A 27,830-nucleotide genomic window follows, 5' to 3' on the forward strand; every position below is an offset into this window, starting at 1 on the left:
CACCACATCCGCACCATTATTAATAATGCAGATCGCATGCTTGGGTACGTTCGCCGCAACTTCTGCTCCGCACCTGTCTCACTTAAACTACTAATGTACAATACGCTAATTCGTAGCAAGCTAGAATACGCCGCTGCGGTATGGGATCCGAGTTCAGCTAATCTAATAAATGCTCTTGAATTAATCCAAAATAATTCTGCTCGTTTCATTCTTCACAACTACAGCCGTCACGCTAGCATTACTGCCTTGAAAAACTCGCTCGAACTGCCGTCCCTTTCCTCTCGTCGAATGCTTTCCCGCCTTTGTCTATTTCGCAAAATTTATCATTATATTCCAACTCTTCGCGACTCACTTATTTTTCCGCCTTCTTACGTATCAACTAGAATTGATCATCCTGATAAAGTTGGTGTTATGTCATGCCTAACCAAAACATGCAGTGATTCATTTATCCCCAGAACATCTGTAGACTGGAACCGCCTTCCCGGATCTGTGGCCATCATGACCGATCATCACTTGTTTCGTTCTGCACTAGCTATCATTGTATAACGGACACACCAACTTACCTGTTCTCTATGTACACAACGTTTATATATTTTAGCTAACAGTGTATGAGTAAATAAAATCATGTTTCACCCCCCTCCATAATGCCTTTGGCCCGGAGGGTATTACGATATAAATAAATAAATAAAATGCACAAAAACATATATGCACCCAAGCGAAATAGCCGAACACAAAACACCTGTATTTGTGCGTATAACAACATTCGCGTTAAGCTTATTGTAAAACACGCAAGCATACTTTGCGAGGTTGCTCTCAGTGATCGAAGCGCGCTCCTTTCGATTGACAATTCTCAGCTTTGAAAATGCCCTTTCAACGTTAGCGCTAGAAACAGGAAGCGCCAGAAGGCGCAGCCCGCAACGAGAAAGCACTGGCCACTGGGCATTGCGAAGTCTACAAAACGACAGGGGTTCAACCATGTTACATATTTCATAGCACTGATAGTTCGCAAAAGAACTCAGGAGCTGGCTAATGTCGTCACTTTCAAGAAGCCCTAATTGAAAAATAGGCGCAAAGGTTTGGAACGCGCAAGGCAGCACATGCTTCACATTTGGATTCACAATTTGAACACAGTACCAAATCGATTATTTTACGTACTGGAGTTGATAGCACAGGTTCCTCTCAGATGTCTGTCTCCACTTTTTGGCGACAGCAGCGTAGTATCTGTGAATGTCTGCGACAGTCGTTAAGTGGTCACTCTCGTCAAGGAGGTCCAACAGACTTGTGACATCTGATGCGAATACCTCAGTTCGATCACGCCATTGACTGATCAGTGCGTGCAAACGAAGCCCCAGTATGGAATAAACTTGGTGTACCAGGGTACTCTCTGACACAAGTTCCTTAATGAGTGAGAGCACGGCACACGAATTGGTATTCGGAAACCTCGTCTTAGCGAGCAAGTCGTGCACAGCTTCAGGCGATGAAATATGACTCTTGAGCTTCTCACACTTCGTTTCCTTCGCTTCGTCGCTTCTGCAGAAAAACAAAATGGCGCGGAAGTAGTCTCAAATATCTTCTGGAGTTTCATAAAAAGAGAACCACCTCGATGGACATACGGTTTTCAGCGACCTCATGCACATGCCCATGGCCAAGCACACGAGACCAAACTTACGGCGCAGCTCCCGCGACGACTTCAACAGGGCAGGAAAGTGCACAACGAAATTGCGAACTACGTTAAACGAGCCCGTCCTGATTCTATCCTCCAGAGCGTTGTTGAGTAGGTGGCACGGATCTTTCAAGTGAAGCGCCTTGAATTCGCGGTTGAACAGTTGCAAGTCCTCGTGAAGATTCTGCATGTAGGAAGCTTAGTCGGAGCACAATACAGCTACGTCGCCTAAAGCAGCTACGCGCGGTAAACTTTCGATCGGTAAAACCAGAAGATGCATCAATGAACGCTTAGAACTCGCCCTTTCGATAAAGGATGGAACCAGATCATATTAGCCCATAAAATCGGAGTTCATCGGATAAACCCGAACTGTCAAAAATTTTACCGGCGAATGCTTATCGAATTTTTTCGGATAAAACCGAAAACACGGAGCCCTAAGTGTGGCGATAGTATTCCAAGGGGTAAAGGGGAGGGGGGTGAAGAGCAGGGAAATGAGGAGGGAGGAGGGTAAAGCGTAGGATGGCCTTGTATGGTATAGTATAGCAATTCGGTGGGAAAGGAAAATGAGGAGAGAAGTGATATGAGGATGAGGAGGAGCGAAAGGAGGAGGGGAAGGCGACCAACTCCGCTGTTTCCTCAGTCTTCACGCCACTAGTGCGCAGCTGCTGCAGTTCTTTTTTACGTGTGAAATGTGAAAGTGTAGTGGAGTCTCTCCGTGTTTTATATGATACAGTTGCTTCTTCATGGCCAACTGCGTCTTATGCAGCCGTGATCACTGCCGGTGTGAGGTGAGGTGGAGGGGAAGTAGGAGGGGATAAAATAAAGAATAACATACACATAAAGGCAACGAGCGAAATAGAGAGAAAGAAATGGCAAGAAAACAGGAATGAAAAAGAAAAAAAATAGAGAAAGAAACGAAAAAGGAAGCGAGAAATAGAGAGACGAAGGTAGAAAGAGCGATAAAGATACAGAAATAGAGAAAGAAATAAAAGTTATGAGAGGCAAGAAAGGGAAAGAAAAAACAGAGTAGTTGGAAAAAGAAAGACAGGTAGAGACAAGGAGAAAAATAAAGAGAAACAGAGAAGGCCGCCCAGCTCCGCACCTCCTTTAGGCTTGGCACCATAAGGGCGAAGCTGCCTTAATCTTCTTTTTTTGTGCTGTCGCCGTCGCCGTGATGCTTTGTGCGAAGTCCCAACTAATTAAATCGCCCCGCTCGTCGTATGTTCTATGTGCTAGCGAAAGCGTGCGAGTGCTGCTGTCGAGTGCGGCTTAAGCAGATAGCAAACGCGCCAGCCGTCTCCGTCACGTGAAAGGCGCAATAAGATACGCCGTAGGGGAAAGGAGAGGACTGCTTGGCGGTGACAGGAACGGGCGAGCTCGCCCGCGGTCACGCGCGCGTACTTTAGAGGAGATCAACACGCGGCTCATACCCTTGTACATGTTGTGGTCTTCTCGCACAGCTTGCATGGAAGCCGTTGCCTTGTACGAAGGTCGCTTTGCTCTCTACAGCGGCCGCGCTTCCTTACGCCAGCGCTTCGCTGAGTTACGCGAGGTATACATGCTAAAGGTGTGAAAAGCTTGACTTACTTCATATAATATTCCAAATTCTTGCTGTGGCATTCATTGCTTCGGCCTGGCGGTGAAACTGACTTTTTTACAGACTTCTACATTTGAGACGCCGGTTCGCATACAGCTTATGAAGTTGAAGAACATACAGACGTGCAGAGAATTTATTGAGCTAAGAACCCCGCGTGAGTGTTTTTGATCTGATTTATAAACATCAACTGGCACAGTTAAATGGCTTCAGGAAAGTTACGAATGTTCTTAGGTCGAACAGATTCTACTGCCTTTCGTGGCAGTAGAATCTGTGCTGCGTCACTACGAGGGAACCATGGTACTCGACCTGCATGCAACGCCACCACGGATAACCGTGACTACAAAAGCACACGCACCGAGCAACGCAGGCTGTGGGCACAGCAGCATTCAAGCGATGCGGACGCTTAATCCTTTCGTCTTCATCGTGAGTTGAGGAGGGAATATGGAATTTGCGTTCGATCGGACAACCGTTTCTTGCTCGTGCTGCCGTGCCCGCAGCAGTTTTGTGGGATTATGTCAACCTGTGTAGACATAGTGAAGAAATTATTGCTCCTTGTGGGTGACATTGATACGAATCCTGGGCCTGAGCTAACCCAAATCGCAAAACAGATAACAGAAATCGCTGCCGACATTAAAGAGGTAAAAGAGAGGCGTTTGACTGACATTGATAAGAAGCTTGACGCAATATCGGAACTCGAAAATAAACTCGAAACCTATCAAGATGAAATACTAGGCATGAAACAGGTAATTGAAACTATGCAAAAGAGAATAGATGACCTTGAAAATCGAAGCCGCCGGTCGAACCTTATCGTGTACTGCTTAGCAGAACAGGAGGGAGAAACAAGTGAACGCCTGGAACAAGCAGTGAACAAAGGTATTATTGAAGGAAAGCTGGAGCTTGAACGAGTTACAGTCGAACGCATACACCGATTGGAAAGGCTCAGCCAAATAAAATCAGGCCAGTTATTTTGAAACTACTCGACTCCAGGCAAAAACCTGCAATACTAAAAAGCGGGTACAAATTGAAAAACTCTGGCTTGTCGATTGGTGAAGACTTCTCGCGTGAAATACGGGAAGTTAGAAAAAGGCTTTGGGAAAGTGCAAAAGAAAACCGACAGAAACACGAGAAGGTGTCACTAGCTTTTGACAAACTCTATAATAATGGTCAAGCCTTCATTTGGAATGATGAAAAAAATAAGAAAGTTATCCTCTATTAAAAAAAGGACGACACGAAGGGGCGGCCTTACACTCGCCAAAACGCGAAGTCAAAGAAATAACTGTACTGAATATAAATGCTAGAAGTATTCTAAACAAAATCGAAGCTCTCGAAAATCTGTTGCTTGAATATGATCCTAATGTCGTGGCTATCACTGAAACATGGCTCGCCCCCGACGTCCACGACTTTGAAATCGCGCCACCAAGTTATTCTGTAATCCGCAACGACCGTCCGACGCGAGGGGGTGGCGTTGCTCTGCTGATAAAGAATTGCTTTTCTTTCCAAGTTCTGCCACACAGTTTGGAAGCTGAAGCTGTCTTTTGTAAACTCGCGTGTAATTCAGGGGCTGTTTTCATTGGGTGTGTTTATCGAAGCCCGTCATCAGGTCATGAAAACATATCCGCTATTCAAGAATTCATGCAATAGAACGTGCGAAATTCGAGAATATTGCTGGTGGGTGATTGCAATCTTGCTGACATAGATCGGGATATTTTGCACCACTCGTCATCAGCTTCTGAACCTCTGTTAGATATTATGCTTGCATTTAACCTTGAGCAAATCGTGAATGAGCCTACACGCACACAAGGTGCCGTAAAAAACATTCTGGATCTTATCCTCCTCAGCCAGCACTTCCCGATCAGTGCTATTAAATCGAGTGTTGTTAAAGGCATTTCAGACCACGATATACTATTATGCACTTTACCAGTTAGCAACACCCTAATAAATCGTAGCGAAGTATCAGTGATAACTGACTTTCAAAAGGCGGATGACAACAGCATATTAACACACCTAGACTACGAGTTTGGCAATTTTTCACAACTCGCGTGTGACGCATCATGTGACATAGATGCTCTCTGGATTACGTTCAAATCAATTGTATGTTCTTGTATCGACAAGTATGTTCCCTGAAAAATTAGGAAACAACAGAGGTCAAACCCATGGATCACGCGAGAAGTTATTCACTCAAAACGTCGCGTGAATCGGCTTCGTAAAACAGCAAAACATAGCCCAAGCCAGTCGATAACATTAAAACTGCAGTACGCTAAATCTGATCTCCGAGATAAGGCTAAAGCGGCAAAGTATCATTACTATAACGTAACTCTACCGAATTTCCTTGCAAATAACCCTTGTTAGTTCTGGAAACATTTCAGTGGAAGAGTGGCAGTGGCACAACTATCTGCAGAAGAAAAACAACAGAAAGCTGATTCCTTTAACGATTTTTTTTTTCAATCAGTATTCACAATTGAAAACAAAAATGTACCCTCGGTCAGTTCGCGCATTACCACAAGCATCGATGACCTAATCATTACAGATGCCGGTATCATGAACCTGCTGTTAAAAATTGATCCCAAGAAATCTGGTGGGCCCGATAACATTCCGAACGAATTTCTTAAAAGGTACGCGGAATGGAGTAGTAAATATCTCGGACTAATTTTTAGGAAGTCTTTCCAGCTCGCTAAATTACCGTCAGACTGGAAATTAGCTAAAATCATACCAATACATAAATCAGGAGATAAAGGTATGGTATCCAATTATAGGCCTATATCTCTCACAAGTACATCGTGTAAACTGCTAGAACACATTATTTTTAAACACATCACACTTTTCCTTGAAGGAGTACACTTTCTTTCTCCCAACCAGCATGGATTTCGAAACGGTTTATCAACTATTACACAACTGACCGAAGCTGTACATGATCTTGCATATAGCCTCAGCAACCGCAGTCAAACAGACATTGTCCTGTTAGATTTTTCAAAAGCATTAGACAGTGTATGTCATAACAAATTAATCGCAAAATTAGAAGCCGTCTTAGGTAACAGTCCATTTACCTGTTGGATTAAGGACTTCTTGCTTAATCGAAAACAGTTTGTAGTCTTTGAACACGCTACATCAAAAACTGTTTCTGTCTCATCAGGCGTACCACAAGGGTCAGTTCTTGGACCGTTGCTATTTTTAATCTATATTAACGACATTGCAATGGATATCAATTCTAACATTAAACTTTTTGCCGACGACTGTGTTATATACCAGGAAATTAATAGTTATACAGACGACCTTGCTCTGAGTGCTTCCCTTAACACAATATCCGAGTGGTGTAAGGTATGGTAGATGTCAATTAACGTAACAAAAATCCGCCGTGATAACGACAACTAAAAGATCCTTCCCACTTCGCTTATGCAGTCGACGGCACCGTACTGACTAGAGTATACGACCATAAATACTTAGGTGTGACGCTTACTGCAGACCTTAATTGGACCCAGCACGTCGATAACATTACCGTAGCAGCACTATTCAAGTTATTTTTTCTTAAAAGATGCCTAAAACTAGCTCCTACCCCGATTAAGCTGCTCGCCTGTAAGATATTTATAAGACCGGTTTTAGAGTACGCCAATGTGGTTTGGTTCCTACATACGAAGACTAACTTAAGAAAACTGGAAGCAGTGCAAAGAAAAGCCATAAGATTTATCCACAACAGGTACAGGCGCACAGACTCGCCAACTAACCTTCGAAACGCATCCAATCTAAAAACGGTGTCAGAAAGAGCGAAAGAAGCCCGCCTAAAGTTTTTGTTTCAGATTCTTAACAACAACTTCAGGATAAACGCGTCCAAATACATTTCGTTTTCCCAATCTCGACTTACGCTTCAAAGGCACGCATATAAACTAACAGAATATTCATATAGTAATGAAACTTTTAAACATTCATTTTTTTTTCACTTGCCATTAGGGAATGGAATCAACTACACCCATCTATCACAAACACCAAATCGTTCTCGGAATTCGCCAACAAAATTGAAGGTACACACAATTAGTATTGTCCCAATCAGATGTCGTACTGCCTACTCCTATCCCCCATGAGCAGTTGTCGGTTGCCTCCCCTTGGCGCAGCTAGGAAAACATGCAGGCTAGTTCCCTCTTTTCATTGTCTAAAAATACTTTTCATGGGATGTGATATTACTGCTTCATTGTACAAATGGTGTTCAGCCTTAACACAGTGTCACTTGAGTGATTTGATAAATGTATGCAAGTTGACCGTATGTATTTATGTAACCACTGTTTGTTGTTGTAATATATTATTGTAACCTCTTTTTTTTTTCCTACGCTCGTTTGCATAGTTTATTATTCTGTGAACATTTCGTATATTGTACTGACTTTCTGCATTGCCCTCTGCTACGCTCTCAGCTGAGAGCAGCAGTATTGAAAATAAAAAAATAAAAAACAGAGGCATTTCTAACTGCAATCTCAACCATTTCTTTAGGGGAAAAAGCAGGCTACAAGAATATATTTACTGAGTATGGGAGAATCCTTTGGTCGAAATAGGGACGTTGAAACATTCATGAGGCAACAGGAAGCCGTCGGTTCCTATTCCATACGTACCCATAAGCACAGTTAAGTAGAGAAAGGCCGCACAAACGAGATCTTCAACATCTTCGCAGAAATGCGGTTATGAGGAAGTAGAAAATGGTTGCTCACCTCAGAAAGAAGAACGTGTCAACGCCGTTGAAAGCAGCGGCTACGATCATGTTCTGCCATTTTGTGGCGCATTTGAGCAAGCCCAGCCCTCGTGCTGCAACAAGACATTATTGCCGCTTCATTTCAACAAGTCGACATTACAGTTATATATGCACATCAAGTGCCAAAGCGAGTATCTGTTCTTGCGACATAATTATTTATTTAGGTTTGCGTTGTTCCCTAACAACCATCAGCACTAGGCGTTCATTTACTATTCCCTCACGTACTGAGGAACGGACTCCGTGTACTATGATTTCTAAGAGTGACAAACTCCGGAGAAAGGATCAGAATTCATTTAGAGGAACCTCGTTCTACATCGTGTCTGAACAATAATTGATCGACGTGGTTACTGTTGTAGTTATAGCAATTAAGATAGACCACATGCAACACGATTTGCAGAGAGAACAGTCAGACAAATTTGTGAGACACTCACTCATGCTATCTGTGGGCGTCACATGAATGTGTCCGCACACAATGTGCATAATGGTTAAGCATCGCATGCCGTGGAGGAATTGCAGAGTGCGCTGGTCAACCTGGTCTTTGCCAGCGACACTGAGTAGCATTTCGGTATTGGATTTCGCAGAGAAGGCCAAGGCAACTTGAAACAAGAGACCTGCGAAGCAATACCAATTTTTTGTTAGACCACTAAGGCATTTGCTTTCTGTGTGAGCTTACCAGAACAATGACGTCAAAAAATGATAGATAGATAGATAGATAGATAGATAGATAGATAGATAGATAGATAGATAGATAGATAGATAGATAGATAGATAGATAGATAGATAGATAGATAGATAGATAGATAGATAGATAGATAGATAGATAGATAGATAGATAGATAGATAGATAGATCTTTGATGAAATTCTCGGAGACGATAGCCTGCTCTATCGCACGGCTTGCTGCTCCAGGTGTCGGGGGTTGAATGATATGTACAGTGATCACATATACACAAAAATATTACGTACGATCTCAAACAGAGATATATATACAAAATAATCGTTCATAAAGTTTCTTTAAGTCCAGTGGTCCTCAAAAACACCAATAGCGCTGCACCAATACCAATATCAAAAACACCAATAGCACATACATACATATATACATACATACATACATACATACATACATACATACATACATACATACGTACATACATACATACATACATACGTACGTACATACATACATACATACATACGTACATACATGCATACATACATACATACATACATACGTACATACATACATACATACATACATACGTACATACATGCATACATACATACATACATACGTACGTACGTACGTACATACATACATACATACATGCATACATACATACATACAAAACATACATACATACATACATACATACATACATACATACATACATACATACATACATACATACATACATACATACATACATACATACGTACGTACGTACGTACGTACGTACGTACACACATACATACATACGTACGTACGTACGTACCTACATACATACGTACGTACGTGCATACATACATACATACATACATACATACATACATACATACATACATACATACATACATACATACATACATACATACATACATACATACATACATACATACATACATACGTGAGTGAGCGCGCGTGTGCGTCTGCATGCTCACAAAACCCAAATATTTTACATACTTCCTGCTCTTTCCACTGACAATGAGTCGGTACATCGATTCATGAAGTGGAGCTGGAACTGGCGGAATAATCCACGTCCATGGTTTGCTTTTTTACATTCAAGCAAACGAAAACAAGTCCACTCGTCGTAACGTTGGCTGCAGCGATGTTTCCGGATGAACAATTTCTCGACACTGATTTTTACCTGTTGTTTTATTTAAAAGACAGCATAATGTTTCCGCAGTGTAATGCAGCTCTTCTGAGCTATGCTTTGTCGCTAAGTATCCACACAATATGACGAGACGCAACAGATTCATTGTAGCGTGAACACTTTTGAATTTTTGATGCGTACCTTTTTTTTTCGTTTGCGAAAAACGCTTGCACTCTGTTCCTGTCCCAACGAAAACTTGCTATCAAAGCACAACGAAAAATTTTGCGCGGTCGTTGCCATATCATGTTTAAGCGTTAGTGTGTATACTTTCCTGATTTTTCGAAAATTCTGTTCGTTTTTGCACTTTTGCAAAGCCCTTCTGTTCATTTTAACAGTAAAACTGTTAAAGCTTGCAGTAAGACGTCCATTAAGAAAAAAATTGGCCGCGTATCTGCGTGCTCCGCTGCCAATGACGTCTAAAAATGATAGAGGAGGCGCTGCGTTATTAGGGACGCCATCTGGCAATACGTCGGGAAACATGAGCTTGTGCAGAGGGTTTCCTTCCTCCGTGGCAGAAGGCATTCGTCGGCGCGCATAGCATGGCATTTTCAGCGCAGCTTAAGAACCTAGCGTCTTTAGAATTACGTATCTATGTATTTTCTATTAAAGGAACACACCATCTAATACTTACCTAGTGATGTTGCGCCTCAGATATGCGTAATATTTACTTTTTGATCGACAGTGTTCACAAGTATGAACAGCCGTACCAGTTCAAGATGGGTGGGCGGTAAGCAAGTGGTTCAACATTGGCCGGGTGGCTGAACCGGGTGACAGACAGTCAAACAGAAAGGCAAGCAGACAGACCAAACTTTCTGCGTTTAAGTTCCCCAAGAAAGACTATCGTCTTTAAAAATCTTGGTTGCGCCAATGCCATAGCAGCTGCCACAGCTGCGGGCCACATGTGCTAAAAATAGCCAAGCCGCAGGGGCGTAGCCAAGGGGGGTGTTTGGAGGGACTGAACCCCCCCCCCCCCCGAAATTTTTCAGTTTTGCTTGCGTATATATACACGCACACATACAAACGCACGCACGAACGTACATAAAGTATGGTTGAGCCCCCCCCCCCCCCCCCCCCCGAAAATTTTCTGGCTACGCCGCTGCCAAGCCGCCGCCGCGCCGTCACCGTAAGAACCACGACAGTTTTTACACTGTGGCTCAGGGACAGCGATTTCAACACATTGAGTGTGAAGCTTTGGGCGTATTCCGGATCCGCCCATCGCCGTCTCTTGGCTGCTGCTTCTTCGGCCAAGCACGCTGGATCCAATCGCCGCCGGCGTTGTGATTCCGCTACTGCAGCACGACAACCTGAGGATCAACCAGCTTCGCTGGGTCATGCTTTGAGCAACTTAGTGCAGACTTCCCGCATTTTTTTCCTCTTCATTCTCTCCGCGATGTAAGCACTTCTACCAGCGTAAAGCTATCTTGTTCAGGGGCGTACCAACTCGTGCGCGAGTGGAGTGGCAACCGTCGCTCACTCTGTCCGCCATATCGTTGCCCCCGTTCTATATCTATGAGAGAGAGAGAGCGAACTACGTTTGCTCTCAGTGTGATGTGAATTTTTTAAATTCATAGAGATGATTTGCTTTACAAAACTATTGTATGATATCAAGGAAGAAGATCCACAAAGAGATTGTGTAGGCTGGTCCACCTATGCCGCGACAACACAGCAGTGTTTAATAACATTACGAAAAAAATTGGCGTCAACTTTAATATGGAAAGTCACATTTAACCTGTTCTTCATCTGAGCGCTCCATCTGCAACCTTCAGTCTCAGTTTGGCGTTCTAAGTTGTCGTTTTTTTTAATTTCGAAAGTTTGCCCAACGGCGTACATATTTAAATATACAGGTAGAGGCCGGCTTCCGCTATATACATCAACAATGCTCTATGGTGGGGCACATAAAGCCACAAATCATAATCCGGTGGTCTTGTCGGATGAAGGCCCACTGTTCTCAGGTAGCGCCGCCGTATCTGATTCAGGACAGGGCATGTCCACAACAGGTGCTTGATTGTAACCGCGGACGCTTCAGTGGTACACAATGGGCAAGTATCCCCAAATGGTCCATGCAGATGTTGTGGCCAGGCATATGTGACCGACGGAGTAAGCGTCGCCCCCACACGAAGTCTCCACAACACCACCTCGTCCTGGCGGGTAAGCCCACTTGGGAGGTTTGAACCACACGGTGAAAATAAATCTCGTGTGGTGCGGCGGAGAATCTCCTTGCTGTGGAGGAACTCACCCCGGGGATCACTCGGGAAAGGCACTTCTAGAGTACGTGGCAGTGGCGTTCTAAGTACGACGAGTATGAAGAACCTGCTATGAATGTAGTACCTTAATTTCTCACTTATTAGACAACAGTCCGCCGCGGTGGTGTAGCGCTTACGGTGCTCGGCTGCTCACCCGAAGGTCGCGGGTTCGATCCCGGTCGTTAATTTCTCACTTATTAGACAACAGTCCGCCGCGGTGGTGTAGCGCTTACTGTGCTCGGCTGCTCACCCGAAGGTCGCGGATTCGATCCCGGTCGCAGCGGTCGCATTTCAAAGGAGGCGAAATGGCAGAGGCCCGTGTTATGTGCGATTTCGGTGCACTTAAAGAACACCAGACGGTCAAAATTACGGGACCATCCTTACGGCGTGCCTCATAATGATATCATGGTTTTAGCACGTAAAACCCCATATATTATTAATAAACAAAATATGTGGCTGGAAAAGCAAGGTACTTCGCAGAAGCCTTAAAAATAAGCCTAGTGAGAATTTTCTTTACCCACTAGCCCTAATATAAAGCCTTTCTAAAGAAGAAAACCAAGTGCACTCGAATATTTTTATGGAAACCACATTGAGCTGGTTGTATATGTAAGATTATGAATGACTACGAATTTATATACCAGTTGTCGTTCGTTGCCCGTCCACTCTTCGCAGCTTGGGCGGGGTGTGGGGTGTGGAGAGAAAAGAGGTCAAGTGGCCCTTTACTCCTTCCCTCCGACTCCTCCAAGTAAACACGCCTACGTAAGCTTAAAATATTTTAGTGTGAGCTATTATAACAGTGAACTACACCGCATTCTTTCATTCCGTCCGTATACGCCGTTAGCTGTTAATGATTGGTTGAAACTTTCTGGGTCATGCTCACAGCACCTGCTCGTAACACGACGCCAAAAATTACGTGTATTTGATCCATCGCGTAATGACCATTTACGCACGACTACAAACAGATAGATAATGAACTTTAATGTGGTCCCGAGGGGCGACTCGGAACGACCCCTTACGGGACAACACATGCTCTGGCGGTGTCCCTCGTTACGGCTGCATGACTACGTGAAAAAAAAAAAAAAACAGAATGAACAATTTTCAATACGCCATATTGCTGGTCATTGGTTCTCCGCTATTTATCAAAAATTTCCGGTGTGCCATAAAATTGCCTCCTTCAAGAATCGAGAAAGTTCATTCCCAACATAATAGATGGGGTCACTTCATGCGAAAAGCAGCGAAATGCAGCTTGAAGGTGCCTGGGGACCCGTACACACGGCGCTGCACACATACATTTCTATGCAACATAAGCGTACATGATGCATAAGGCATATTTAAAATAGTAAAAAAAGGTAAGGACATATTATATTCGTAAACATAAGACGTACAGTCGCGCTCAATATCACTTGCAACACGGGAGTGCGTGGCCTCACGAGTTCAAAGACTGTCCATGGCTTCCACTAGCCCTTATCTACATAACTAAACGCTGTTCTCGCACTCGGGAATGATTTTAAATAAGAAAATATTTAGTTGCTGAAATGAAAACAAGTTGAAGCCATGCGCAATCTTTGAACTCGTGAGGCCACGCGCTCTCGTGTTGCAAGTCATATTGAGCGCGACTGTACATATATGCACTGTATACACGTACATATATAAACGAAAAGATAAGTATACTAAAACGTAATAATGTCGGATCATGATACGTACATTTAAAGAATTAAACTTGCTTTAAACAGGTTGCTATTGATACATTGTTACAGCACAAATATTTAAAAAAATTATTACATTGAACAATGAATGAGTCGTGTAGTGGTAAAAACATATAGCACTGTTTAGTTCAGTTCAGACATAAAAAATACTCGCGCAACTCTTTTCTACAAACATTGTTAAAATGCTTCTGATATTTCTTTAAAAGACACGGTACATTGAAAGCTGTAATTGTTCCCCGTAAGTTGTGCGCCATCGTGGTACTAACCATTTCTCGTGGCCTCTGGTTCTAGGATCGCCTATTTGCTTTTTTTAACGTGCAGTTACTACTTACTTAAAATGTTTTTAGTACTTTTACGTGACGTCAAAAGTCTGCGAAAACTCGTGGCTTTAAATGAAGTGTGCACAATAAACAGCGCAATATTATGCTGAACAGTAACTATCTTTTTTTTTTTTGGAATAGCCAGACAGTGTTTCATTCTGAGCGGAATTCAAGAAGGCTGCCTGCCAATCACATAGACAGCGGTTACTTATCGCAGCTGGCGAAACGGATTCATATGCGTATAATAGATACTAAACTAACAGAGAATAAGGCCAAAAAAGGGGTGTTATTTGTAGCAATTAGCATATAAATTAGAAGAAAGTAAAGTGGACGAAAAGATAACTTGCCGCCGGCAGGGACCGAACCTGCGACCTTCGAATAACGCGTCCGATGCTCTACCACTGAGCTACGGCAGCGGTCATCCTCTCGTTCACGTTATGTGGTATATATGCGCATTTAAACATAGGAGTGTTAGTGTTAAATGTAGGAGTGTTAGTGTGGAACATTTTTTTTTTGCCTGTTGGTGTCACGTAGCAAGTGATCTTTTTACGAGCCGGCAGCTGACCAATAATACCTCGCATACTACCTGAAGGCATCAAGTCTGCGAGAACGAGACCCTCGCTCTGAATGAAGGAAAAAAGATAACTTTTAAGGGCTCGTTTTTTTATGTTAGACACGATATTAATAAGAAATAACCGAGAATAATGCCAAGGAAAGTATAGGGGGTGTTATTTGTAGCAGTTAGGATATAACTGAGAAGAAAGTAAAGTTGGTATTATTGCCTGTTAGTTCTCGTTAATATTTTGTCTAACAAAGAAAAACGAGCCCTTAAAGTCATCGTCTTTTTTTCATAATACATACTGTCAGACGTAGCATAACGATGCTGAGGCTGTTTTTGCGCGTACACAACTCTCTGTGAACTCGTCCTCGCTGAGAGAGAAGTAGAGAGAGAAATAAACATAATTCAGAACAGACGCAATCTTTTGCGGGTGGGCAGTCTTCTTAGTCCAGAAGAAGAAGAAGAAGATGCTTTTAATGAGAAGAAGGAGGAGAGGTCGGCCTGGAAAGCGGGTTCTAGCCTGCTACTCCTCACGGGGGTAAGGGGAAAGGGGAAAGAAAGAGAAAGAGGGAGGTGTGATGATAGGCGACGATGGTATGGCAAATGAGTCACTGTACACACTGTTTTGCACGGGGACAGGGCACGCGCAAAAGTCTTTAGGCCGCACATGCTCTAAAGACGAGCATCTAAACCTGTATCACTTAGAAATCTCAATAGGCACTTTAAACTTCGTTGGGCCTGGTCTGCATGCTCCCAAGCACCCAAAAGCTTCTCCTCCGAAAAACGTCGGGAGTCCAGACGGTCTACGACGCACTGAAGTGATTGTCTTTCGGTTGCGTACTGAGGGCACACGCACAGGATGTGGTGAATAGTCTCAGACGTGTGACACACACTGCAGTTAGGGTTTCGCTCCTGCCCAATCTTGAAAAGGTATCTTCGTGTATACGCAACACCCAGCCGCAATCTATGTAGTAATGTTTCCTGGTCTCTTCTTAACCGGAATGGAATCAGAAAAGCACGACCAGAGTCAAGTCTGTAAAGACGTTCTTGGGGATAATTAGGGTCATTCCATAAGCGTGTCATAGATGTTTTCATAGATTCAGACAGCAAGCCATTGATGTCATATCGGGAAAATTGAATTGATATGACTTCGCCGTTAGTGTGCGCCATTTTTGCTTCTGCGTCAGCTTGCTCGTTCCCAGCTATGCCACAGTGACTGGGAATCCATTGCAATGCAACGGTATGCCCGGATTGAGACGCCTCAAATAACATATTCATTATGTCACACACCAGAGCACTGTATGTGGTTCCTTGCTTCATGTAATTGCTGATAAGTTGAAGTGCCGGCTTGGAGTCACAAAATAATGTCCATTTCGCGGGACTCTGTTGTACAATGTAGCGGGCAGCTTGTCGGACGCCGGTCAGCTCAGCAGCAGTAGATGATGTCCGATGCGCTATCTTGAAGCGTTTCGTGATGCCCATGTGAGGAACCGTGAAAGCTGCTGCTGAGGACGTCTGCGTGACAGACCCATCAGCAAAAATATGCACCGTATATCCGTACATATGGGCCATGTACGATAAAGCAAAATGCTTAAGTCCAGCGGTTGGTATTTTTGACTTCTTTGTTATCCCCGGAATCGAGAGTCGCACGATCGGTTTAGGCATCGTCCGGAGAGGTACTCCGGGAGTCGCTTGTGGTGCATAATTCGAGGGCAGCAGATCTTGCTGCGACATCACAGCTTCCGAGTATGCAGCATTGGGTCGTGTGTTAATAATGTCTCTCAGTGGATGGTCTCTGTGCCTTGTCAATAACCTCAGATGTACTCGCAGTGGCTCGTGTTTAAGATAAACGCGAGCTGGACAAGCGTGTGCTTCTTTAATAGTACCCCATGTAGATGTACATCGAGGTACTCCTGGGCAAATTCTGAGGGCGCGGGCCTGAGCACTCTCGAGTGTACGGACAGCAGATGTGCAAACACGAGAAAGAACAGGAGCACTGTAGCGGAGGTATCCAACAAAAAGTGCCTGGTATAGCTGTAGTAGAGATGACTTCGATGGCCCCCACGATTTTCCAGACATATGGCGAATGACATGGACAAAGCTGTCTAGTTTTTTTCTTAGTGCAGAGATGTGCTTCGACCAAGATAAATCCCGGTCGATGATAACTCCGAGAAACTTGTGGTGAGTTACAGAAGGTGTGACGTTCCCATCTATCACTACAGGGTAGCAAGCCATTGACTTTCTCGAGAATGCCAGGATTGCACTTTTTGTCGGGGAGAGTTGCAGTCCGCGGCTATTAAGATATGTGGACGTTATCGATACCGCAAGTTGTAGCTTCGTCTGTACTTGCAAACGCGTTAGACTCGTGGTCCAAATGCAGATGTCATCTGCGTACACAGATACTGAGATTTTGCCTCCTAACTTTTTAGCGAGGCCAACAAGTACAATATTAAATAATGTTGGGCTCAGGACTCCTCCCTGAGGCACGCCGCGATAGACGGGATGGCTGTTTGTATCACCGTCTACAGTTGTCATAAATACTGCTCTTTGTTCTTAGTCCAGAAAACCGTGGACGATGATCATCTCCCGGGTCAGGCAGATCAAGTTACGCGGCAACCTTGAAAGCGGGGCTACTCAATGTGCTCGAGAAAACTGCCTTATCTATCGCCTTGGTATAAGCCGTCGCGATCGCTGTAGGCTGTCATGTGATAAGCCAAGTGAAGCAGGTTAATCGGAGACTAAAGCAGGAACCTTTTTTAGCTCTTCTGGCTCGGGACAACTAAAACGCTCGACGCTTCTGCACGCTCATCAACTCACAGCAGCTTGCACATGCAGCAGTGTCGATGGTGTTCGTTTGGGACAGGAAGAGCGTTTGATCGGGCTATAAAACGTTTACTGGTTCCCGCCCGTATTTTCGTCACCGATTACGTAAATTTCAGGCCGGGAAGAACAAAATAAAATCATGTCAGGCTGCTCTAATCATATAGAGCCCCGGTTGTGCGGTAGCCTCCTTTGCAATGCTCGAGCTCAAGGCGTTTTGAAAGCGTCGCATAGGCAGCCCGCGCCGCAGAGAGCCTACAGTGCGTAGTCATGAGTCACGGAGGGCAGTCGTCACAGCAGAATCATAGGACAAATTTTATTACATAATACGTCGTTGCTGCGTTCAAGTGAAGCTTTGCCTCCGTTGTTAGTTTCCCAGTCCGCAGCCGAACATGAGCACTGTCGAAAGTGGGGGGCTCTGCCCCTTTAACTTTTCTCACTTGGGGGGCGGGGGGGTGCTACGCCCCCCTTGCCTCTCCGGTAGATACGCCTATAATCTAGTTATAGACTTTTCACAGCAATTTATATTGTTTCTTGTTTTTGATGTTTCTTGGCGTATTTGCCTGGTTAAAGACGTCAACATTGTCAGTGAATGTCCCCTGTCTCGCATGTGACGAAGGCGAACAACCAATACCCACGCATATTTTTTAAAAAAATATACTTTCCAACGAAGGCATCAAGTTCCACAGTATCAAGTGTTGCGTGCGCATACACTCCGCGGTGCCACACTAGTTATAAATTTGTTCTGCCGTTCACAAGGTCTAGGATTCGATTCTAGGCCTTCGCTACTGGAATGTTCTTGGGCCACGGAATGCAGAAATGCTCCTCTTTCGTGTTTCGTGCTTGTGTGTCAAAGATTGCCGAGAGCCAAAGCGCACCCGGAGCCCTGAATAAGGATGCTTGTTTACAGTGCTTGTTTTACAGTGAGGATTGCTCTAGTCAAATGTCGCAGTACAGCCAGTTGTTAATTGCCATTTCCGTAAATGTTTTTTGCGAAGCAGCTCATGCATCGTACGCCTAGAGAAAATATAAAGTGAAGCGGAAACACGGTGCGATCAGCTATCGGCCGATGCATCTGCTTTACCGAAAAGCGCTTTGGCGGTATTCCGCAAGTGCTGACAACGTTAACCTTATCCCTACTTGACCAAACACGCTCGCGCATCCCTATCGCAGCAAAAGCTGGTTGCCGAACGCGGATGTTGTGCCAATCAAGCGGATCAAACGGAATTACGTCTATGCGATAAAACATACCTTTGCGAAACAATGAGTAATTAGCGCTCCGGAATCTAGCAGTTTGCACATACATTTTACTGGCGGTCACCCCTTCGCTCCAGAAAATTAACGTGGCTCGTGCGAACGATTGCATTTACCAAACAGCAAGTCTTTGACGGAAGACTCAAACGGAAATGCGGCTGCTGGGGAAGTGTCAAAGTGCTAGTCGTTGCAGAATTTCTTTTCTAGAAGATTGAACAGAAAAGTGTGGAATATATACAATGCTCTCCTAGCCCACACTTAGCGAGCTTTATGAAAATTGCTTATGTTGCTGAAACAGTATTGACTATATGTGGGCGCGTGTAATGACCGCATTTTTTATTTCGCAAGCTCGACAAGGTGCGGCTTTTGACAATGTTGAGATTATGCGTACCACGCCAGCTGTAGCGCCTGCCATCGGGCTAGCTGATGCACAGCTACAGGAAAGGAATTCTTAGGTGTTCAACATGAAGAAGTATGAAAAGGACACGGCGACTGACCGTGTCTTCCGTGTTCTTGTTTTGTGCTTAAGAATTCCACTCGTAGTGGGCCATTTGGTTTAATATGTCCTACTGCGAACGGAAGCTGCCCATAACTCCACTTGATTTCCAACAACTCCAAAGGCGAACGCCATCCCTCTCATAAAGAATGCATTGATCCATTCATGCAGGTTCGCTGCTCGTCTTCGCTATCGCTTGGTTCGCGAGCACATTCATGCGGGGACCCATCTTCTGTGCCATTTATTGAACTAGATCTGTCTTCCATACTTAAGTTCGAAAGAGATACTTGCAATTAGGCGATTGGAATACGCCGCTACTTCCAGTGCGTCGGATGAAATTGTTCCAGGTTTGAATTATTTTAACAGCAGAGCTATTAAGATGGCCGTAAAAACTTTGCCGTCCGCAGAAAACCACAAGTGGGCACCCGCCACAGACATTGGGCAAGCCCGATTACCGAGTACAGCAGGCGCGAGCATTAAACGAAAACTCTGCTCGGCGAAGTGAAGCGCGCGAAACATGTGAAAAAGAGAGAGATAGAAAGAGAGAGAGAAAGAGAATAAAGATATAAAAAGATAGAAAGACTGACAAAGACACGGAAACACAGAGCAAGAGAAAGAAAGACACACATACGAAAAGGAGATAGAAAAAACAGAGTGCAAGACCGAAAGAGAAAGAAAGAGAGAACTAAAAAGAAACAAAGAAAGAGGAAGAAAAGAAATAGAAATAGAGATAGAAAGAGCGAGAAACAGAAAGAAATAGAGAAATAAAGCAATAGAAAAAAAACACAAATGAACAGATGCAATACACGTACAAGAAACAGGAAGGAAGAGAAAAAAAAGAAGACGGAAAAAAATAAAGGTGAACAAGGAAGGCCAACCAGTTCTGCTCTCCCCTCAGGCTCGGCACCACTAGCGCAAAGCTGCCATAATTTTTTTCCAGAATTTTTAGACTAGTGTATATGGCACATAGAGTTCGCATTTGAGTTGAGAAGGCACCATTAGCTTTTACATTTGTTTAGTAATCACATAGCCACTTCACTAATAGTAAATGTCCTCATGAAACTATGTGGATTAGAAAAACGTAAACAGCCATAAAAAAAGTTCCTGTATATTCATAGCGCAACGAATCGATGGCACACAAGAAAGATACATACAGAAGAAAGCGTTCTGCACTCTAAGACAAAAAAAAGAGTCATTCGACTCCTTTCGGGAAGTCCTGACATGACACCTATATGTCTCTATATAAAGAGGCTCGTCAACTCTCTCTGGAAATTATTATACTCTCTTCAGAGAGTCGTGTGATCCGCAAGTGAGTTAACGAGCCTCTTTAAAGAGAGTCATATACGTGACAATTCAGGACTCTCCGAAAGGAGTCGCACATACTCTTTTTTTTTTTCTTAGAGTGTGTTATGTGTTTATCTTTCTTGTCTCCCAACGATTCCTGACGGCGTAGAATCTGTCGTGATGATATACCAACACGCCCAGTCTTAAACTTTAGCAAACATCTGATTTAGTTTCCATCAAGATAGCATGCTTAGTATTGGTTCCCAGCAGAGAAGCAAACCTCGACAAAGCGCAACCACTCCTAGCGCCCGCTGTAGCGGAAGATGCTGCAGATGTTTTTCAGCACAACAGATTATTTCCATAGACTTTCCGAAACGCGTCAATAGCTATCTGCGCTCTTTCTAGGCAGATTTTGATTGACCCAACGGTCCATTTCGGAAGACGTACAACAAAAGAAACGGGGGTTCCTAGACCACGATAACATCGTAAGCTCTAAATCAGACATTTTATTCTATGTGTTCACGACATCGCTGTCGGCTACTTCGTGGCAGAATTTCACGAATGTCACCGACCTAAGTCAGCGACGTATCTAGTCATTTAATGAAATGGCTTCACTTGTTATCAATGTTCGCTTCTTCAATCACTTGTTCAAAGAAAAATCATTGAAGGCACCTACCATGATTTTTTCTCCACTTAGATTGCTGCCCCACGAAATGGTCGACCAACGTACACATGCTAATGACGAAGAGTAGAGTCGCCGCAAATGTTCTGCAAAGTCAAAAGCGCATGGACTAAGAGGTGAACACAGGTTGATTTCGCCGAGGCTGAGAAAAAGAAGGGTGCTTCATTCCTCTTTTTTTTTAACAGGTAGCGTTGTGGTATTTACATGATGTTGTCATAATGCGCAGTCTTCTTCTATAGTACACGGTTAATACCTGTTTTACAATTACACTATGCTATATTTCAAAACAAATCATTTTTCCTGTCTTATTGGTACTTGTATCCACAACGCTGCTAGTTTTTGGAATATGTGCCTATTTGGTCGTAATATTTCCAGGTGCATATAAATAGGCATGTTATAATGGGAGGAAAATATTACCATTGCTAACTGTTTGTTTGGTCTTGACATATCTAGGTGCATTTAAAAAGCCCCGTTATTCTGGGACAGAAATACTACCATATTCTGAGCGTACTGTTTCCAGGGGCCCGTTGTTTTTTTTTTTTCTTTTTTGTTGTATTAGGCTTAGGCAATTAAGAAAGATCACCACGCACCTGCAGAGTTCATAGAACGAGAGAATTTATCAAACTAGCATTTAAGTATTGTGCAAGCAAGGAATCCCCAAGGACGCTTAAAGAAGCGACCGGATATTTTATCCATAGGATGACGAAAAGTTTACTGTCGGTGCACTCACTAGTGTGCTTAAGTAGACCAAGTTTATAATCTTGGTTCAGCGTATAGCGAGGAATAAGAGTTCCAATTTATCGTCGAAATTCCCAGTTATAAATTCCCCTAGCAAGGAAAACTTTGGACTCAACGTAATATGTAGTCGGAACACTCTTTCCCTATAATGTTCCGATTTCGCTAACATTCTGCAGTGTTGGTAAAATACAACAAACAATAGTTGCGGGTTCGTGAAACGTAAATTGTAGCAGTGGTCTCTCCGCTTGTTATATTTCCTGACTTATTCCCAGTTTGTTGAATAACAAACGTGGTAAAAACCTGGCTGTGATATTACTCGTTACTTTATGCCAATCCTCACTGGAGAATTTTCTTGCTTGCGAAACATCCCCGCTGGGAGTCCTGGAAAGAGTGATGAACATAGAGAGTCGGAAAATTTGCATCAATGTATTACGGCACAATACTAACTCCGCTTTACAGTAATCAGGTCACACTCATTTTAGACAGCGACACCTGGGTGAAACAGCCCTACCAGAAACATCAAAGCAATATTTAGGAGGAGCTGTAAGCTTTTTCGGCAACTTACACGATCGCTATTTGAGCGTTGCTCCACGGTGTGGGTTCTGCCGTCACGCAGTTTGATACTTCAAGCCTGACGAGAGGATTGTTTACTGTAAGAAAACAAGTACAACGGTAATAATATTAACAATGCATATGAGCATGCTTTTAGTGAAATCGATGAATGGTATATCGATGTATAGAGGAGTAGGTTGCTGGAAAGCAAGAAGCGCGCAAAATGAAAGCTGAATTTATATTTTGTGGCAATGAATACCTTCAAGTTCAATTTAATGGGAAAGAACGACCCCAATCACCCGATAATATGGCATTGTAAATGCAGCAGAAGAGGGCCACAGTAGCAGCGAATACGGGTGTACAAAGTACTACTTAATTGTGAACGGAAACGGGCTTGAAAATGTTCCGTTAAGCTTCAATTTCTGGAGCTCCCCCCAAAAATTAGGGGACGCTTATGCTTCTCCTTTAAGAGTTCAACGCAATAGCGAAATCCGGCGCCTAGAGCGCACTTCAACCACTAAGTGCATACTTATTAATTAGTGTTGTTACACACACACGCACGCGCACACAGACATACACGGGCGCGCATGCGCGCTCCACGTGGTCAGGGCAGGAAAGTGGAGGTCAAACGCCAACAACGCCATGAATGCCTTGCTGAGAGCCAGGTAGGCTGTAATGAAGCGTCGTCGCCGTGATATGCCTGGATCCCCAACTACGAGCGCGGGAAGCCGATCACAGGCGTCAACGACGCCAAAATGACGCAGAACTTCGAGCTCGACAAGCGAAGATCAAGCGTCAGCGTCGCCTAGACAACACTGACATGAGAGTGACTACTTAACATGATTGTCCCGCCGGCACTCATAGATGTGCAAACTGTGCAGTGTCGCCACTTCCCTGTGCTTGAACTGCGGAACCATACAGGCTCTGCTGTGGTCGCATAGCCTCCGAGATAACGGGCGCGCGGCTCGGAGGCCATGATAGTCGAGACGTGTTTTTTGTAATGTCTCACAGATGGCAGCACATTTTCTAATGTTTGCTGCTTGTTTCATATGATTTCCGCTAGATGAATATAGTTGTCCATTTTTGGAGCTGCTTGCAAATTGTGTTTTTAGCGGCAATGGGTACATTATACCGGCTTTTTCGAAGCATGGCGTTGCGCAAGAAAACGTAGTTTGATGGCCTCGCCAATGCGCCTACAAATCGCCAGATGGGCTCAGTTTCGTCGGAAACCTGCCGAACAAAATAAAGAATCCTTTAAGGCTGTGCTTAGTTTGCAAGGCGCATGGCAAGAAGTTCGAGAGCCGATGGGAGGGCAGGCGAAGCGGCTCGTAACCCACGAGCCGCTTCGCCCTTCTCAGTATTTTGCCAGCGTCCGTGGTGTGCCCGTGTCACTGGGGCGCACGTAATCCACGAGCCACTTCGCGCTTCTCTGTCTTACAGATACAGATACTGCGTATCTATATCTGCTACAGATGCAGATATAGATACACGGTATCCAAGTCTACGAACGTATATGAATACCCTCTAAACGTGGTCGGGAGGCATTAATTTATTGCTTAGTATCGAAAAAAGCGTGATCGTAGTTTTCCCTATAAGTGTTCTTGGGGAAATTTCGCTGCTTTATCGTCAAGACGTTATACCGCGGGTGGAATCGGCTACGTATTTAGGGTTCATTCATATTGAAAAACTTACTTGGAGTCCGCATATAGAAAATATGGCTACTAAAGGAGCACGTAAGGTAGGGACGCTTCGTAGAGTCGGCAACAAGCGTTCAGGTTTACGTCGTGATGTGCTCATTATGATTTTTTTGTATGTATATTCGCCCGATAATAAAGTTCACCTGCGTCTTGTCTTCTGATGCACCTGCTTACAGACTTCGGCCACTGGCGCTTCTAGACTGTGAATAATAAATTTTATGTCTTGGACTTCCTAATTTTGCTGCAAGTAATATTTTATATAAAGAATTGTACCTGCATTTTCTTCTTACTCGGTTCCACATCCTATCAGTACGAACTTTCCTAAAAATATATGCACAACGACTGAGGAGGTCGCAGCATATTTTTTTTTATTAATCAACCGACGTCATTTTTTAAACATCAGTCATGGTATCCACAACTAATTTAGCACAGAAACTCTTGGAAACATTACAAGAGCACCCCCACGAAGTACTTATACTAAATAGATCTGTACAAACAAATATAAAAGAATTACGCGACATATTCCCCACGAATTGCAAACAGTTCCTAATAGATAGTTAAATGGCAATTTGGAAGACCATTTCTCAAATTTAGAAAGAACCACCCTGATAGCGACTGATGCTTCAGTTTGCGAAGAAAAGGCACAAGTGGTAGGTAATTGCAGCATTTTCTCTTAACTAGGTCTTTTTCAATTCATTTACCCTACTTTAGGTCTATTTTTCAAGCGGTATTACCAGCAATTTTCCTAGCTTTACGCAAATTACCCCTATCTACGTACATCAGAAGTCGTCATCCTGACAGTCTCTTTGTCTGTTCTTCATTAACTGCAGCAAATTTTTCAAATACATTAGAAATATTTTATTATCTTGTCCCAAGATATTTACGCTTTATTCGCTTGTTTTGGGCTCCAGGTCACACAGGTTTAACCCTCAATGAATATGCGGATGCACTCGCAGTAGCATCACGCGATGGTCCCACAATTTCTATATGGCCGACTTTGTCATTTGTCTCTGCGGCGCGATTTGAAAAATTTGCCACGTCGGCTAGCTTCGCTAACTCTCCTTTATCACCATCTTAATTTACTCATTCCAATTATCCTTGGGAAAATCGATGGTGCTCCACTAGAAGGGCTGAAATTTTACCACTGAATTTTTACTTAGACAGGTCTGGTGTGGCGCTGTCAACGTTACGCCTCCTTTGCGATTAGAGTGAATCTCTGTATCATTTCTTTTCAACGGGCTAAATATTTATCATTTAAAGAAAAAGATTTCTAGATGAGCCCTTCCTAAGGATGGGCTTATATTTATCACTTCCGGTGGTTCTTTTCTTTGGTGCTACCGTACTGGATTTTAGCCACAGAAACGTTTCCGATGCCGTATGTGATTTCCTACGCGAAACAAAATGAATTAAACGTTAAGGTTATCTAACTTCAGCCTATTTCTCAACCATATTAGTTTGTTATTATTTCTTGCCTAATTATACCAATCAGTTGATTCGGAAGCTATCAATTTCTGAACATATTTTAGATACATACAATTTCATTCCTAAAACGGGTTACCGTCCGTTTCATGTCTGATTCCCCGCGGTGGGCTGCGCCAGATTACTAAAGAACAACCAGCCAACCAACCTTCTACCTGCCGTTAACAGATCCGCAGAGTTAGTATTAGAGATATTTAGCAAGTTATGGAAATACGGTACGCAAATACGGTACGGTACTACGGTAGCGCTCCTTCTCTCGAGCTCGCTGTGCTTAAAGTGCGTCCCGCGATCGACAGGTGCATTGTTAACAATGCGTAGGCTGACCGGCAACAATAAGGTGTGACACCCCACAGTAATTTTTGAAAAGGCCTTTGTGGTGTTAGGGTGCCTTTACTGGAATTAGGAGCGGCAAGAGCACAACGAGCTAGAAAGGAGCAGCGCTACCGTAGTCCCGCACCGTATTTGCGTTCCGTATTTCCGTAACTTACTAAAAATCTCTATTATCTGAAAATTATACGATAATACGACAAGCAATTGCAACTCGAATCGACTGCCGTACCTGCGTTTACCATGGCTTGTAATTCGTGTTGGTTACAGTCATCAATGTAGCATAATGCCAGTCGAGCAATTGGGTATCCTTGAACAACGCCATGTTTGCTGAAATGTACAAGCTGGAAGAAAAGGAAATTGTGAAGGCTAGCAACATGCATTTTAAAGAACGCTGCGCGTCTACAAAGCGGAAAGCACTAAGTAGAAAGGCCGGATACATGTCAGGTTCACTGGCAGGTGTTGCGGGTGCCCTTGAATTTGAATTTTCATTCACACTTGCCTGAAAATTTGATGACGCTGACGTTAACTACTAAAACGCCCGCTGTGAAGCTGCTCCTATGCGATCTGAACAAGAAATGAAAAGCGACTGTCAGTCTCAATGTTGAAGTGGATTTTCGAAGAAGAAGGCAGTCGACCCATGCGTTTCCTCGAACGTTGCCACGTTGCCGTAGCTATCAGAAAATGAAGCAATGCGACTCGAAAAAAGCCAACTACTTCGGACACGCCAAAAATTAGGAGCCTTCAAAGTGTGGTGAACACTTCCTGTGAATGTCGTTTACATCTGTACTGGGAAAGAATATCTTGGTAATCATGGTCATTGGGTGCTCATTGAATGTGTCAGCGTCGCACATCAGCTTCACCGACAAGTAGGTGTGCGCAGCCCTTCGTGTGTGGCTTCTGGGCGCTACAGTAAAGAGCTTGCGAAGATGCTGGATGAATACCCAACTTTCCGCAGTTGCTGTACGCTGCTGCTTAAGTTCCTGGAACAGCGCGCTTGGTGTCTCTTTACAAAAACGTCACATACGCGAACTCCATAAGAGGCACATTAAACGTCAATATAGACTAGTGCATCTGGTCTTCCAGTTGCTTTTGCCCTGAACGGAGGGCGATCATAGACAACATGAAAAAAGGGGTTAGGGGGGTTTCGCAAGACTGCAGTGAATACGTTGTGCTTCCGAAGGAGTGCGGATAAATAGCAAGGATGTGTGGCAAATCGCTTCTGCGGAATCCCGCAAGGTGGCCGAAGGGTTAAGAAAGGGAAAATAGACAACCACCCGTTTGTCTATTTTCCTTTTCTAAACCCTTCCGCCACCTTGCGGGATTCCGCAGAACTGATTTGCATTGTGTGTCCAGTTGCTTGGAGTAGTCGATGAATTCGCGCTCGCGCTGCTAATTGCTAGTTTCCTGGTTAGCTCAATTGGTAGAGCGACTGCCCCGGAAAGGCGTTGGTCCCGGGTTCGATCCCCGGACCAGGACGAATTTTTCGGCAAAAGAGGCTTTATTTCTGAGAAATCCGTACGGATTTCCTCGTGGCTTCGTGCTACAAACGGGTGGTTGTCTATTTTTCCTTTCTTAGCAAGGATGTGTCTGGCATTCTTATATTTTTTGCGAGAAGCTGGTCTAACACATTGTGACACATACTACACGGAAGGAGTAGCTGAGGCGCAGCAATAGCCGTCGTGTCTACCAGGCTAACCCCGTCTGCAGAAAGGTCGGCATCCCCGCCTCCACCATCCTATAAGCGTTATCAACTCCTTGACTCTCCAACACTCGTACTCTGCGTGTTATGAGCTGTGTTGCAGCCTGCCTTTG

General features: G+C 43.9%; 1 protein-coding gene and 1 non-coding gene across 2 annotated transcripts in view; one reads left to right on the forward strand and one right to left on the reverse strand.

Annotated features, from left to right (window-relative positions):
- The window catches only part of LOC119391320 (uncharacterized), a 218,352-nt gene that overhangs the window by 176,955 nt on the left and 13,567 nt on the right, over positions 1-27,830 (reverse strand). The gene's annotated exons all lie outside the window — the stretch shown is intronic.
- Trnas-gga (transfer RNA serine (anticodon GGA)) lies at positions 27,421-27,494 on the forward strand. The gene has a single exon. It is a non-coding gene; the product is annotated as a tRNA-Ser (tRNA).

The sequence above is a fragment of the Rhipicephalus sanguineus genome, chromosome 4 (assembly GCF_013339695.2).
Source record: "Rhipicephalus sanguineus isolate Rsan-2018 chromosome 4, BIME_Rsan_1.4, whole genome shotgun sequence".
Lineage (NCBI taxonomy): Eukaryota > Metazoa > Arthropoda > Arachnida > Ixodida > Ixodidae > Rhipicephalus > Rhipicephalus sanguineus.